This window comes from Gorilla gorilla, chromosome 11 (genome assembly GCF_029281585.2).
Source record: "Gorilla gorilla gorilla isolate KB3781 chromosome 11, NHGRI_mGorGor1-v2.1_pri, whole genome shotgun sequence".
Taxonomy (NCBI): Eukaryota; Metazoa; Chordata; class Mammalia; order Primates; family Hominidae; genus Gorilla; species Gorilla gorilla.
Window position 1 is genome coordinate 41,755,646 of NC_073235.2, and position 15,477 is coordinate 41,771,122.

The 15,477-nt window shown below is 35.6% G+C and overlaps 1 long non-coding RNA gene across 3 annotated transcripts in view; it reads right to left on the reverse strand.

The window, feature by feature from the left end:
* The window catches only part of LOC129532064 (uncharacterized), a 96,153-nt gene that overhangs the window by 51,352 nt on the left and 29,324 nt on the right, over nt 1-15,477 (reverse strand). For all 3 annotated transcript variants that reach the window (XR_008677663.2, XR_008677660.2, XR_008677662.2), the window contains exon 6: nt 6,795-6,967. This is a non-coding gene — a long non-coding RNA (uncharacterized lncRNA). The remainder of the gene's footprint in view (nt 1-6,794; nt 6,968-15,477) is intronic.

The window sequence follows — 15,477 nt, forward strand, 5'->3', positions numbered from 1 at the left end:
GGCTACTTTTAGGCAATACATTTTGTTTAGGCAAGTAGGAACTCAATTGATATAAATTATCAGATCTTTGTATTGTTATATTCCTTTTTTTCAAATATCATTTTATTTCTGCACTTAGGGTTATATATTTTGAAGGGTAATAAAAATAATTTTCTCCTCTTGATGAGTAACTCTTACAAAAATAAATTAATCAAGTCTCCAAAAATATTACATGCTAGGGGTTATAGAGGCTACAGATCAATCTCTTTTTCTCCCTGAGCATATAAAAATAGAGAATGCAGGTATGTAATAAAAATTCTGGTTAGAAAGTGATATTGTTCCTAGAGAGGTCCAGGGCTTTTCAGCACAGAGTCTGGGGAGACTATCTTCAATTAAGGTAATATTCAAGGAAAATTTCAAAATAGGCAGGATTTGGGCTGCAGAGTGTGTAAGGTAGAAATGTATTTTCTTTGAAGAAAGATATATAAGTGGTGGCATGGAGTCCAGGCATTGAGGGACACATATGGATGATGATTATTTCACCATCTTTCTAACAGGAAGGGCAAATGAATGCAGAATGGTACAGTTGTCTAGAATGTAGACTTAGAAGGCAAGATCATGATTTCAATTCCTAGCTCTGCAACCTATTGTACATGGGACCTTATGCAAATAATACCTCCTCTCTAAGCCTCAGTTTCTCCACATGAGAAAAATGAGAGTAAGAATAATATCAATTTCATGAGATCATTGGGAGGACAAAATAAAATAATGTGTATTAGTAACTTAGGATAGAATATCCCAAATAAATCATTAAAAATGGGAGTTAATTTTAAAAAGCAGTTTGGGACACAGTTTTATAAAGGTTCTTAAGTGTTTGTCATTTTATTCTGTAGGCATTTTTTCTATGTGGCCTTAGAAGTCATTTTAGTATAGTGATTAGTAGCACTGATTTTTAAAACAGGCCACCTGTTTGATTTCTGATTTGCTTGTTTGTAGGTATATAATTTTAGGTGTTTGTTCTCATTTATGAAATGAGATGATTATTATGAAGATCAAACAATTTTTTATAATGCAAAATCTATAGAGTAGAAGCTGGCATGCAAGAAGTAGTGTAGATGGATAGATAGATGATAGATAGATAGATAGATAGATAGATAGATAGATAGATAATGTTATCTATTACTATTGCTTAGTCATCAAAAGCATTTTAGAAGAATGTGTCCGAATCAGAGGTGTACTTGATATTGAAACAATGACCTATCCCTGTGTAGAATAAATTGAAAAGAGAAACACATTAGAAAGCATCTGCAATCCTCTTAATTGGAGGGAGTGAGGGCATGAATTAAGATAGAAATAGTGAGAAATTAGAATTGAGGGGAGGATTTACAAAATAAATAAACCTTAGAATAGAGAGTACTTGGAAACTAATTGGATATGGGAAAAGAAATACATGAGTGGTAGATGTCAATATTGAGATATTCAGTCTGAGCATTGACAGATGATGCCTCAGACAGAAATAAGAGATTGAGGAAATACACAGATCTGAGATGGATGTATTTTGGACATGTTGAGCTTGTGCTGCTTTTGGCACTTTTCACTGGAGATGCCTACAAGGTGAAAATGAAGAGCTAGGGCTAGAGCACTGAAATATAGATTAATAGGTGCTAGTTGAAATTGGAAAATAACAAGGAAGAGAGGTGAGAGACATAAAACAATAAGACTGAGAGAAGTTACACATAAAAAATATATCTAGCAGGATGAAAGAAAAAGTAAAGTTACAGAAGAAAGGGATAGGAGGGAATCTAAAAGGCCATAGTTTTATGGAAACTAAAGAGGAGTATTTTAAGATAGAATCAGGCAAAATATCAACTGCTACGAGGAGGTTCACATATAATGAGAGCTAAGAAAATGTCATTAAATTATAATGAGGAGACCCTGACATGGATCACATAACATCTCAGCCCTTCTGGTTTTAGCATCCCTGGATGGACAGTTCCAGGCATCATTAACAGTGACACACATCAAAGCCAGGCCAAGGTAGTTCTCTCTTCTTCACTTCCTCCTAGACTGCAGATCGTTCAACAACCTGAAGGCCAACCCAGGAGTGTGGAGGAGTGAAGGTCTGAAAGAAAACCCTCAATCAAGGGGGAATGTAGTTTCAGGATGATATGGTTTGGATATGTGTCCCTGTCCAAATCTCATGTTGAATTGTAATCCCCCATGTTGGGGAGGGACCGGGTGGGAAGTGATTGGATCACGCATTGGATTTTTCCCTTGCTATTCTTATGCCAGTGAGTGAGTTCTCATGACATCTGGTTGTTTAAAAGCATGTAGCATCTCCTGCTTCACTCTCTTCTTTCCGCTCTGGTCACGTAAGGAGTGCTTCCTTCCTCTTGGCCTTCTGCCAGGACTGCAAGTTGCCTGAAGCCTCCACAGCCATGCTTCCTGTACACCCTGTGGAACTGGGGGCCAATGAAATCTCTTTTCTTTATAAATTACCCAGTCTCAGGTAGTTCTTTATAGTAATGCAAGAATGAACTAATACAAAGGATAAAAGCCCCAGCTCTATAGTCCTCTGTGGGAAAATCCTGAGGCCTGTTGTACATGTCTTCTCAGAGGATATCTAGCAGGAATGAACCCCAGTTTTTCACATAAAAAATCAGCATATTAACACACTTTTCCCTTTTCTCTCTCCCAGGAATCAATGGTCCCACTTTCTCAATTCTTTTGCAAGAGATCCAAATGTATTATCTGCATCCACATCCTTGTCTAAGCATTTGTTTCCAGGACGAAAACCTAAGTTAAGATAGTTGATACCAGAGTGGCTTTCAAAATCAGATCTTCATGATGAAATTATGGAATGAATTTATCCCACAGTCAGACGACAAGTAGGGCTTCATTGCTCATGGCAAATGGAGTGGTGGTAACTCTTGGCATGCATTGACTAACATGAAACTCTGGTGGATTGGAAGGAGTTACAGATTAAAAGAAAAGCATTAGCCAAGCCAAATCTTTACCCATTGATATTCATGGCCACACAGGTAATTATAAAAATTGTGTAGTTGCCTGGCTTTTATTAACTACCTTGGTATCTTGATGAAAGGTGATGACAATTTCAGTTCAGCCAAATATCTACTCAGAGAATGCTGTGAAAGTTGCATGGTAGTATTCAGAGCTATCTTTATCTCCTACGACTAGATTGCAGACTGTGCTAAAAATAAGGCTTTCAAATGAATCATAAAGGTGGCAGAACTTGCAAAGAAGACTGACTTCCTTTGGTTTTAGTATAAATGTAGAAGTTGTTGTCAAGGAATATCATTTTAAAACTGAAGATTTTGGCAGTGGATCATTGCTCAGAGGTGGTGAGATTCAAGGTATAAAGCCAAGATTACAGGCAGCTGACTTGAAACAAAAAAAGATAAAGAGTTGAGAAGATGAAGAAGCTACAAGACTGTAGTGCTAGAAAATTTATTGATGAAGGCTTGCGACTGTGACCAGAGAATTCAATGTATTTTATCAGAGTGAATGGGGGGAGGAGCTCGTAAAAATATGTAGCATGGGGCCTGTAGGCCCTTTGTTTTGGCCAATTTGTCCCATTTGGAATGGCTGTATTTATCCAATGCCTGTACCTCCATTGTATCTAGGAAGTAATTAATTTGCTTTCGGTTTTAAACGCTCATAGGTGAAAGGGACTTGCATTGTCTCAGATGTGACTTTGGACTGTGAATTTTTGAGGTAATGCTGAAATGAGTTAAGACTTTGGGGGACTGGTGGGAAGGCATTATTGGTTTTGAAATGTGAGGACATGAGATTTAGGAGGGCCAGGAGCGGAATGATATGGTTTGGCTGTGTCTCCACCCAAATCTCATCTTGAATTTAGCTCCCATAATCCCCACTTGTCATGGGAGGGACCTGAGGGCAGGTAATTGAATCATGGGGTTCGGGTTTTTCCTGTGCTGTTCTCGTGATAGTGAATAAGTCTCACGAGATATAATGGTTTTAGAAAGTGCAGTTCCTCTGCACCTGCTCTCTTGCCTGCCCCCATGTAACTAGAAATCTCTGCCTACTTTACACTTTTTGGGTCAATCTGCTAATGAATTAAATTCAGATGTTAAAACAAGATTTGCTTCCTGCCACTGTATGCTTCTATACATCTTTGTGCTTTCTATGTCCATATCTTTTTCTACACACGCACAATTATGCAAAAAGAGATATATATATAGCGAGAGAGAAAGAGGAGAGAGGCTGGATAACTAGATGGACAAAAATGTCTTTTCAAGTAAGAAAGTAAGTAATGGGGGCTGGAAACACATTCTTGAATAACATAAGAACATAACTGAAAAAGTAGAGTAATGGAGTAAGCTGCAGGAAAATTTCTACCTTGGAATCCTTGTAGAAGTGATAAGTGTTCACGATTTCCAGTGAAACATAGAAAATGTGCAACTGAGTGTCTGCATGGTGGCCTGATTCAATATGCTTGGAGACTGCAGTCATTGTAACTGACTACAACTTGCATTCTTAAGGCAGGTGGCAGGATGTAGGCTGGGTTTTCTGCCTCCCTCCAGGGCTCAGTGACCTTGGTGTATGAAGTCAAGAGTAAAAGAACTGGTTTAGATGAAAATGTATGCAGCTTGGGCATTGGCGAGAAATGAACTTGGCTCTTTTAGTTGAATTCTATAATAGCAGGATGAATTTTTTTTAAAGAAAGAGAAAAAAGGAAAATAAACAACAACAACAACAAAAAACCTTCAGGTGCTGAGAGGAATGGGTTTTGTAGAGTAAATTTTCACAGGTTAGGTCAGCATCTAACACTTATTTAGAATTTTATTTCATCACTTAAACAATGGGGAGGCATTGAAGAGGTTTTACTTTAAAGAGATCAGTGTGATTGCCGTGTCAGGGTATGGAGAAAAGAGTCACCAGAAACAGAGGGAACATGAGGAGCTTTTTATATTCTTCCAGAAGAGAAGTAATAAGGGCTTCGGCTCTTAATATTAGATGTATATGTTATGTACCATTTTCTGTTAATTAAGCTTCTTAGTATAACAGTGCAGGAGAGTTTGTTTTATGGATATCCTGGAGTGCTAAGAAAAGGGGAGAATACTCCACCCCGCAATAGTTCATTAAAAATTAATTTCTGCAAAATTTCTTAAAAGCTTGAAGGGATTAAGTGGTCATATATGTACCTTATGGAATCATTCTCTGATAAATCTCTTTGGTTATATGCATCTAAGAGTCACTTAGTAAAATGAGGAAAATATAGGTAATATCTATATGGTTAAAAATCTGATCATATGGTAAACTACAGGCATTTGATGTTTATAAATTCTGAACAGGTATCCTCTGTAAATAAGCTATATTATAGAGAATACATACAAATTCTCCTAATGCAGTTGAGTATTAACTTCCCATGCATGGGAAGTTACAAATCAGGTATAACTCAGAGACTAGGAAAGTGGGGACAACTGAAATTAATCTGCATCAGATTCTTAAAGAAAAGTCTTTAGAACAATATAAAATGATAAGTTAAATTCCACCTTTGGAAAGTTGAATTCTGCTGACTTAATTTGCAAGCAAAAAATGTGGATGTAGAAAATGAATCATAAAATCACATATTTTCATTTAACTTTTCTATATACCTTATCAGAAAAAGGAAAAAGAAAGCCATGCAGAAAGGACTGGAAAATAATCCTTGTGATGCCCCTGGTTTGAGCATCGACAGCAAAATCTCAATCTGTAGTAGTGCTTAAAACTAAGGAAATGAAACAAATAAACTATTTTACTTTTTTTTTTGCTTCAAAACTAGGAGTATTTATATTTTAAACTTGTAGTTGGAAAGATGAATAAAATATCCAACAATGCATTCCTTTATTGCTTCCATTTTAAATAGAAATATTTATAAGGGCATGGATATGAAGTTTTGATGTAATAGCTTTGTTGGAACCTTAAGGTCATGTGCAATGAAGACAAGCTACGCACTGTAGCTTATAAATTAAACAGGACACATTTTTGCTTCTGTGGGGCCCTGGCTTCTACAGCAGGAAGTGAAGAATCAAGTGACTTCTTGTAGTCTTCTATGTGTTGACTTTTGCTGTACACTTTGGTGAAAACATTTCTGTTCTCCAAACTAGATCTCAAAGGAATGGTGTTGAAATGCAGTCTACAAGTAGCATATATTTATTTCTGTAGCAGTCAAAGGATGGTTTCTTTTAAAAACACGTTCTTGACCCTCACTTCCTTTTTTTAATTATTATTTTTATTTATTTATTTATTTATTTATTTATTTATTTATTTTTGAGATGGAGTCTCGCTCTGTCGCCCAGGCTGGAGTGCAGTGGCGCGATCTCGGCTCACTGCAAGCTCCGCCTCCCGGGTTCACGCCATTCTCCTGCCTCAGCCTCCCGCATAGCTGGGACTACAGGCGCCCGCCACCACGCCCGGCTAATTTTTTGTATTTTTTAGTAGAGACGGGGTTTCACTGTGTTAGCCAGGATGGTCTCGATCTCCTGACCTCGTGATCCGCCCGCCTCGGCCTCCCAAAGTGCTGGGATTACAGGCGTGAGCCACCGCGCCCGGCCTTTTTTTTTGTTTTTAAATGGGGTCTCACCCTTTCACCCAGGCTGGAGTGCAATGGCATGATCAAGCAGATTCAAGTGGTTCTCCTGCCTCAGCCTCCCGAGTAGTTGGGACTACAGGCACATGAGACTACAGGCACATGCCACCACACCCAACTAAATTTTTGTATCTTAGTAGAGACTCGGTTTCTCCATGTTGGCCAGGCTGGTCTCGAACTCCTGACCTCGTCATCCACTCACCTTGGCCTCCCATAGTGCTGGGATTACAGATGTGAGTCACCGCGCCCATCCACTTCCTTATAAATTGAACAATTTCTATAAATGCTTGACATAATGAAGGCATTTACTCCAACAGGCACTTTTTAAATTTCTTTTTATATTGAGGGTAATTTTTGTTCCAAGTTTTGCCTTTTCTGAAATGAGATAAAAATGTGATGCAAATTCCTTAAAGTTAAGCAGTTCACAGCTCCATTTATAACTAAATTTACACAGATTTAAAAGTAAATTAAATTAGTATGTATTATTTGCCCGAATGAACCATATGTCTATACTCAATAAACCAAGAAAGATAGTTTTATGATAAAAAAGTTATGTTTTATATGTAATATCCTCCTAAATTTAAATTTAAATTTTAGGCAATTTAAAGGGTAGTGAAAAGCATATATTTGAAACTCTCAGAAAACTGAAACAATTATAATAAATCATATTCTTATGAGACAAGTAAAATAAATGAAGTATAAAGCACAAAGTACTGTGGAAATTTCACAATAGTGCATCTCACCTATGCAGACTCCACTGTACTGCCCAGATGAGGAAGAGAGAAAAGGAGATAGAATGTTTTTAGTATGGGAGACTCAGCTTATCTTTTCACTAGTCACCAGGGATGAACCTGGGAAGAGACATGTTACTTGATTCCTCTCAGAGTGTATATAGCTCACTGTATTAAAGGTGATTTAGTGCTAGAAAATACTTAACCTACTTTTCATCCAACTTGGCCCCTAAACACACGCTAACCACTAGATATGATGTGCAATGGAGGAACAGTGACCCACTCCAAATCTAATCGGAAAACAAATGCATGTGTTGGATGTTTGTAATTTGGGGCTAGTACTTTATTCTCTAGAGCAGTGCTTCTGTATGGGATCTATATGAGTTTTCTTGGGCTGCCAAAATAAAGTACCACAACTGGGTGTCTTTAAACAACAGAAATATATTCTCTCACAGTTCTGGAGAGTAGAAGTCTGAAATCAAGGTGTCAGCAGGACCATGCTCTCTATAGGGAATCTGTCCCCATGCCTTTCTCTTAGCTTCTGGTGTTGCTGGCAATCTTGGGCATTTCATGACATTCACCACTCCAATCTCTGCCTCCACTGTCATGTGGTTTGCTCCCCGTGCCAAGCTGTCTCTCTCCACTTATAAGGACTCTAGCCATATTGGATTAGAACCCACCCTAATGATTTCATCTTAACTTAAGTACATCTACAAAGACCTTAATTACCAAATACGCTTCCATTCACAGGTTCTTGGAATTAGGAATTCAACATATTTTGGGGTAGAGGGACAAAATTCGACCCACACCAGGGTCTTATTTACTATGGTAGATTTTTATTTTTAACCATCTATATTGATTTTGGACTTCAACTCCTGTTTAGGATGTGACTCTACAGGACGTAAAAGTAAAGGTACCAGAAATATTTCACAAAAAAAGTTGTTTTATCTTCTGTTAAATTTCTCTTCCAGTAAGAAACATTAATTATTGTGGTCTATGAGTAGATAATAAATTTTCCTAAATATCAACTTGTAGTCAGAATTCTGAAGAAGGTACTAGATAGTAATTACTTCACTTGTGATATGTCCTTAGTTTTTCACCTCATCTGGTGATATTTGTTCTGCCTTCATCTGAGCTGACAGTACAAGAGGCAAATATTTAAGGCTAGTTCAACCACAATTAACTTTAATCCAAGTATATAACTATGCAAAATGAAAAACTGATCCAAACTAATATTAAATATCCTGAAAAGAAATAGCTTTCCTGAATTCAATCAGTTACCACACTTTGTTTTTAGGCAGCTTTAAATTTAGTAAATCTTAAAAAGATAGGGCAAAATCTCACAGACTTATGTGAAAATAAGCTATAAGCAGAAACATTATTCTTCTTTTTCAAAAGACTAAATGAACACTTATGTTCTCCGTAACAGAAGTATTGGTTATAACTTGGGTCAAACAACCCAGGTATAAATTCTAGTTCTGTTACTTACTAAGACAGATTTTACTTCTGTAAAATTGGCATAATAGTGATACAAATATCATAATGTATTAAATGAAATAATGGAAGGAGAAAACTTAGCACACTTCCTGGTACAAAGTAAGTGTTCAAAATGTTTGCAATAATACTTATCTAAAAATAACTCCAGTGAATATTTATTTAATATGTAAATTTTTCCAGGTGGCTTCAGGCTAGATGCTGAGGTAATTAATAAAAACAATTAGAATTTTTTTTTCTGATTTCAAAGATCTGTTAATTTAGTGGGAAAGCTTATAATTTTAAAAACCATCACAATCAATATGTTGCAAATATGGTAAAAAAAATAAAGTAAATAAGCAGAGTCTAGAAATATCTTATTTTCTAGGAGCTTTGGAAAGAGCAAGTTATTGGAAATTAGAATCTGAATGTTGTTCTTAATTGCTTCTGAAGTGCCATGAAGAGAACATCTTAAACGTGTTCTCCAGTAAAATTACATTGGCATATATGCTATTTCCAATTTATTTACATAAAACCATGCACACTGTACTTTATGAGATATTAAAATAATTTCCCAGAGTGGTTTTGGCTGCACGTGATCTTTGCCTAATGCCCTGACATTAAAATCAACCTCATTGTGTAGTGTAATACTCCTATAAATTAGCCCAATCTTACTGAGGGATAATTTTACATTTTTGCAATTCATACCAGAAAAATACCTTGACATGCAATTCCACTTTCATAAATTTAGACTCAGTAAAAAATTAAGGATATGTACCAGTATTCAGCTATAAGCATGATTATTTCAGGTTTATATTCAATAGTAAATATTGGAAACACCAATATTAATGTTCAAATACAGAGGATTTACTGAATATGTGTTTTTATTTCAATATAATCAATAGAAATACAGTCTTTTAATAATATTGCAAAATTATATGTAACAAAATAGAAGTATATTTATGATATTTTCAGTAATGGGAGCAGATTGCAAAATAGCAAACACAGATTCTATTAATATTTATGAAAAAAGTATAAACTATATATACACAGGAAAAAGTCTGTCAGAAGATATGCTAAGAGTGATTTCAATTTTCTTGATTTTGCTTGTATATGTTTTCTAATTTTTCTACACATACTTAACAAGCACAGTTTTAAAATCTTATTACAAGTGAATTGTGTAAGAATCTGTAGCCACGATCTGAAACTATGGATTCATTTAGTAGAACAATTAGGCTTTGCTGATTTTTAAAAACCTTATGGTAAAATAGAGCACATATTTTATTGTGAAAACTTTAACCCTCTTATTGTAAATTAAAACATGGATAAAGAAAAATCGCACAGAAGACATATGCACCTTAAATAGTTCTTATGAGGCAAACACCCTTGCAACCACCAACTGTTAGTCACTTCAGAAGCCTCTTGTACCCTGTTCCAATCACAATCCTTGTCTTCTCCTAATAAGTAACCATTATCTTGATTTACAGCGCTTTCTTGTATTTCTTCCTCGTGTTTTAACATCCAAATATGCATTTCTAGACAATCTTGTTTAGTCTTGCCCATTTAGATGTTTAGTTTAAACGTTGTTGATGCCGTGAGAATATTTGACGTGTTTCTCAGTGCCCCGTATATCCTGAGATTTGGCTGCTGGACTGAAAGTCCTCATTAGGCTCAGGTTTAATACTACTCTCAAGACTGTGGGGTGACGTGTTTTCCCACTGGGGGCTCATAATGCCTAGTTGTCCCACTTACTGTATAATTAGCAGCTGCTGATGCTCTATGATTCATTTATTCACTGAGAGTTGCAAAATGGTGATATTCCAGCTCTATAATTCCTTTCTCATGTATTAATTGGACTAATTACATGTATTATATGGATTTTTATAAAAAGATGCTTCCCTCATCTATTATTCAGTAACCCAGTGGTAAAATTCACATGGGAAAAATAAGATAAATGCGTGATTCTTCAATTTTTAGTTTGCTGACTTTTCTAAAGGGGACCAATTCATTTTCTGTCTTTTAAATTATTATTTACAATAGATTTAACCATATTTGGTGGGATTCAATACATTGCAATTCCTTGTTTTGAAGCTCATATTGCCTCATTTGGAGTCTCATGTACTCCACTGTCTTTAACAGTTAGATCTTTAGCAGTTGTAAGAAGGTTCAGGCTCATCTTGCACATTTTCTGCTTTGTAAATGGATTTAGCCATTTCCTTAAGAAGGAAGTAACATTGTGAAATAACTTGGAAAAGAAGCATTTTAAGACCACAAGATATTTGGATGCTAGAGATTCTCATGATATTGTGTTGGTTGTTGCTTCTAGGCCTTTTGAGTGGCCAGGCTAGAAAACATAACTGTTAATTCATACATATTAAAACATACACATATACAGTTATCATACATATATACGTATATATGATAAATTCAAGTTCATACTGATAATTCTAAGTCAAATTTAGAACTATGGAGTTTTTTTTTCTTAATCTCTTCTATATTACTTCTATATCTCCTTTCTTCCACACTAAACCTGCTTTTTAAGGACACAGGGGATGGCTGAATCAGACTATCCCGTAATTATTCATTTACTTTATCTCTCATTACACACACACTCATCTGAGAATAACTGTACTAATATTATCCCTGTCAACATAACATTTCTTTAAATATGCATTCTCCATTCTTTCCCCATTGTAATAGTTTTACCATACCCACATTACCTGAACATATAGCCATTTCATATTATATTCTTTGCCTCTTAGCCCTCAGCTAGTCTTCCTTCTGCAAGTAGCCTTATCACCACCCAGCCTTATGTCAAGCTTGTATGGAATTCAGTCTCTGTAAGATTTGTAAGAAAGATTCACGGAAAAAATATTCGGTGGGTTCTTACATGTTGATATACATTTGGGTCCATATTTTGGAAGTCAATTTTGCTGGATATAAAACCATTTATGCATATTTTAATTTGGGGGGATTACTTTAGTTTGTAACTGTTTTATTCTGACATAAAATATCACTGTTGAAGTGCTTAATGATGACCTAATTTTTCCTTACTTTGTAAATCACTAAATGTTTTTGCCAGAGGAAAGAATCTTTCTTTCTTTCTAAAGCACATTTAGTAATTTTAGTAAAATATCTTTTTATTAGTTTCAGGTATGTGATTTGCTTTTTCAATATGGAGTTTCTTTTTTTTTAATTTCAAAAATGCTTTTATGATTTTAGTTTTTATTCTGTTCTCTTGCAGACTCCTGTTTCCATACGTTAGATCTTCGTCTATCGTTAACATTTGCCCTTTATTTCCAGTCTTTCATACCTTTTGCTTTATTTCTTTTTGATTAAAAAAAACTTTCATCTTGTACTTCTCTTAAGGCACCATATTCTTTGTATTCCTTCTTGTGTTCCCTCTAATTTAGTCTTCATTCAAAAATTGTTTTTTTCTTTCTGTTCTAATTTTTTTCTTATAGTTCTATCATCTTTCTGAGTTTTTCTAATTTTGAGTTTTGTTGTTCTTTAATGTGTTGAATCATTTCATAAATGTCTTTCAACTCATTCTGAAATGGAATGTTGTAGAGCTCCAATCGGTGGACATGTCTTTCTGGTATTTTGTAATCGTTTGTAGGGATTTTATTTTGCTCTTCATTCTCTCCTTCTTTTCTGTGGTAACACTGTTCAGATTTGATTTTGATATTTTTCTTTTGCTCATTTTTATGTGAAGTCAGTTTCCCAAAATTTTAGAAGAAAGCATGGTTTAAGGTAGCTTCTCTCACTTCATAGACATCTTCTGTTGTTTTTGTGAAATGTTCAAAATTATGATGGCTTGCTTACATTTCTGGTTCTTTTCCTCATCCTGTCCCTACCCCCTGCCCAGTCACTTTCATCAGCATATTATTATTTTTTTTTTTCAGAGTTTCACTCTGTCACCCAGACTGGAGTGCAGTGGCGCAATCTTGGATCACTGCAACCTCCACCTTCCAGGTTCAAGATTCTTGTGCCTCAGCCTCTGTAGCTGGAACTACAGGCGTGCGCCACTGTGTCTGGCTAATTTTTGTACTTTTAGTAGAGATGGGGTTTCACCCTGTTGGCAAGGCTGGTCTCCAACTCCTGACCTCAGGTGATCCACGTGCCTTGGCCTCCCAAAGTGCTGGGATTATAGGCTTGAGCCACTGCTCCTGTCCTATCAACACATTCTCTTCCTCTCCTCTAATTGGCCCCTTTCCTGCTCCACTTTAATTTTACACCATCAGTTTCTTCCCCGTGTAAATCCTGGTTCTAGAAGAGAGCCAAGCTGGCCAGTTTCAAGGAGTTGTAAGATCTAGACTTCTTCTTTTTGCAGCCTTACCTCAGGCCCTTAGCACTGATTGGTTCCTGGATTGGGCAACACCTCTCCCGTTTTAACAGCTGTTATCAAATTGGACCAACGCGATTTCCAATAAGCACCTGCAGGATATTTTAAGATTATTCTGTTCTCACCGGCATCCCTTGCTCTGTTGCTTCCACACAGATACTAATACCATGCAAGTCTCCTGGCTGTTGGTTATTCACCTCACCTGCTCAAATACCGTGGTTTGTGGAGAAACCTTGTGGCCTTGTTTTCTGGTAAATACTGTCTACAGGTTTTATTCTTTTTTTGTTCTTGTTTCTTGCAATATCATTGCTCTATTCTTATGTGGGATTAGGAGAGAGTCACAAATGTGCCATTGCTTCTGCCACCTTCCTTAATTTTTAAACTGCACAGAGGTCACATAGATATAGATAGCCTTGATAATTGGTTCCTTTCCTCATTATTAACTGGTCAGTCATTATTAACCGGTTAATCATATACTATGTTCTTCAATATGGACAATGGAATTAAAGTAAGGATTTGCCTTTCCTTTTGCATTTTAATGAAATATGGAATCACAGATTGAAACAGGTTGTATGTTTTCCGCTATGATATAATATATTATATTTGAAGAAGGCAATAGTCAAAGGACACTAGTATTTTTCCTATATTATATTGTAGCACTTGGGATGAATTTGGGTTTTAGTGTTTTATCTGCGTATCTTAATTAAACAAATTGTGATGGTTAATTTTATGTGTCAGCTTGGCTTGGCCATGGTACCCAAATATTTAGTCAAACACTGTTCTAGATGTTTCTGTGTAGGTATTTTTTTGGACGATCTTAACATATTAATCAGTAGATCTTGACACCTTGAGTAAAGAAGATTGCCATCTATAACACGTCATCCTGTCAGTTGAAGGCCAAAGGAAAAAGGCTGACCTCCTCCAAGTGAGAGGGATTTCTTCCAGAAGAGTGCCTTTGAACTTGAACTGTAACTCTTCCGTGGATCTTCAGCCTGCAGGCCTGTCATGCAGATTTTGGACCTGCCAGCCTCAAAAATTATGTGGATCAATTTCTTAAAATCTCTCTCTCTCCTCTTTGTCTCTCTATAAATATGTAGATATATCTATATCTATATATGTGTGTGTATATATCACTATATCTATATTATCCATATATAATGTAGTATATCTATATAATATATAGTATATAGATATTTATACTATATGTATATCTATACTATATATGTATAGTATAACTAGATCTAGTATCTATATCTATACTATCTATATTATGATAAATTTAGTTATCTATACTATATATACCGTATATATATCATATATATAATATAGATATACTCTGTATAGTATCTATGTCTATATACTATCTATATTGTGATAGATGTAGGTATCTATGCTATATCTATATAAATTAGTCTGTCTATACTATAGATGTACTACACAAAGGAAAGTTTACTAGAAAAGTAGTATGTGCACACCAATGCAAAAATTCTATAATCTTTGACTACGTATGAATAATTTGTGTATGAGTCAGGATTCTTTAGAGACAGATCCAGTAGGGTGTGTGTATGTGTATAGATAGATACATCTATACTATATCTATATCTTATCTATAGACATAAATCTATATCTATATATATCTATATTTACACTATATATATCATATCTATAGATATAGATATCTATACTATATAGATATTTATATCCTGTCTATACTCTAGCTATATCATATCTATCATATCTATAGATAGATATGATATAGCTAGAGTATAGATATGATATAGTACAGATGTATCTATGTATACACACACATACACACACACACACATGCACTCTATTGGTTCTGCCTCTGGACACCCTAGTAGGAATCCATACCAAATAAGAAGAGCACTAGGACAGTTAGGCTTTAGGCTTCGAGAAAAATAATTCTTTTTTTATTTTCCTTTTTAAACTTTATTTTATTTTGGTAAAAACACTTAATCTGAGATCTACCCTCTTAACAATTTTTAAGTGTATAATGCACTATTGTCAACTATATGTACCCTGTTGTACAGCAGCTCTCCAGATCCTATTCATCTTGTTTAACTGAAACTTTATAGCTATTGATTAGCAACTCCTCATTTCCGCCTCCGCCAGCCTCTAGCAACCACCATTCCACTGTAGAAGCCTGTGAATTTTATTATTGTGGATACTTCATGTAAGTGGAACCATACAGTATTTGTCCTTCTGTGACTGGCTTATTTCACTCAGGCAGATAAAATGTAAGCTGTGAGGGACCTGTAACAAGGTTGAGACATAAGGAAGAAGTGAGGAAGCAAAATTCCCAGCTTGCCTCCAGC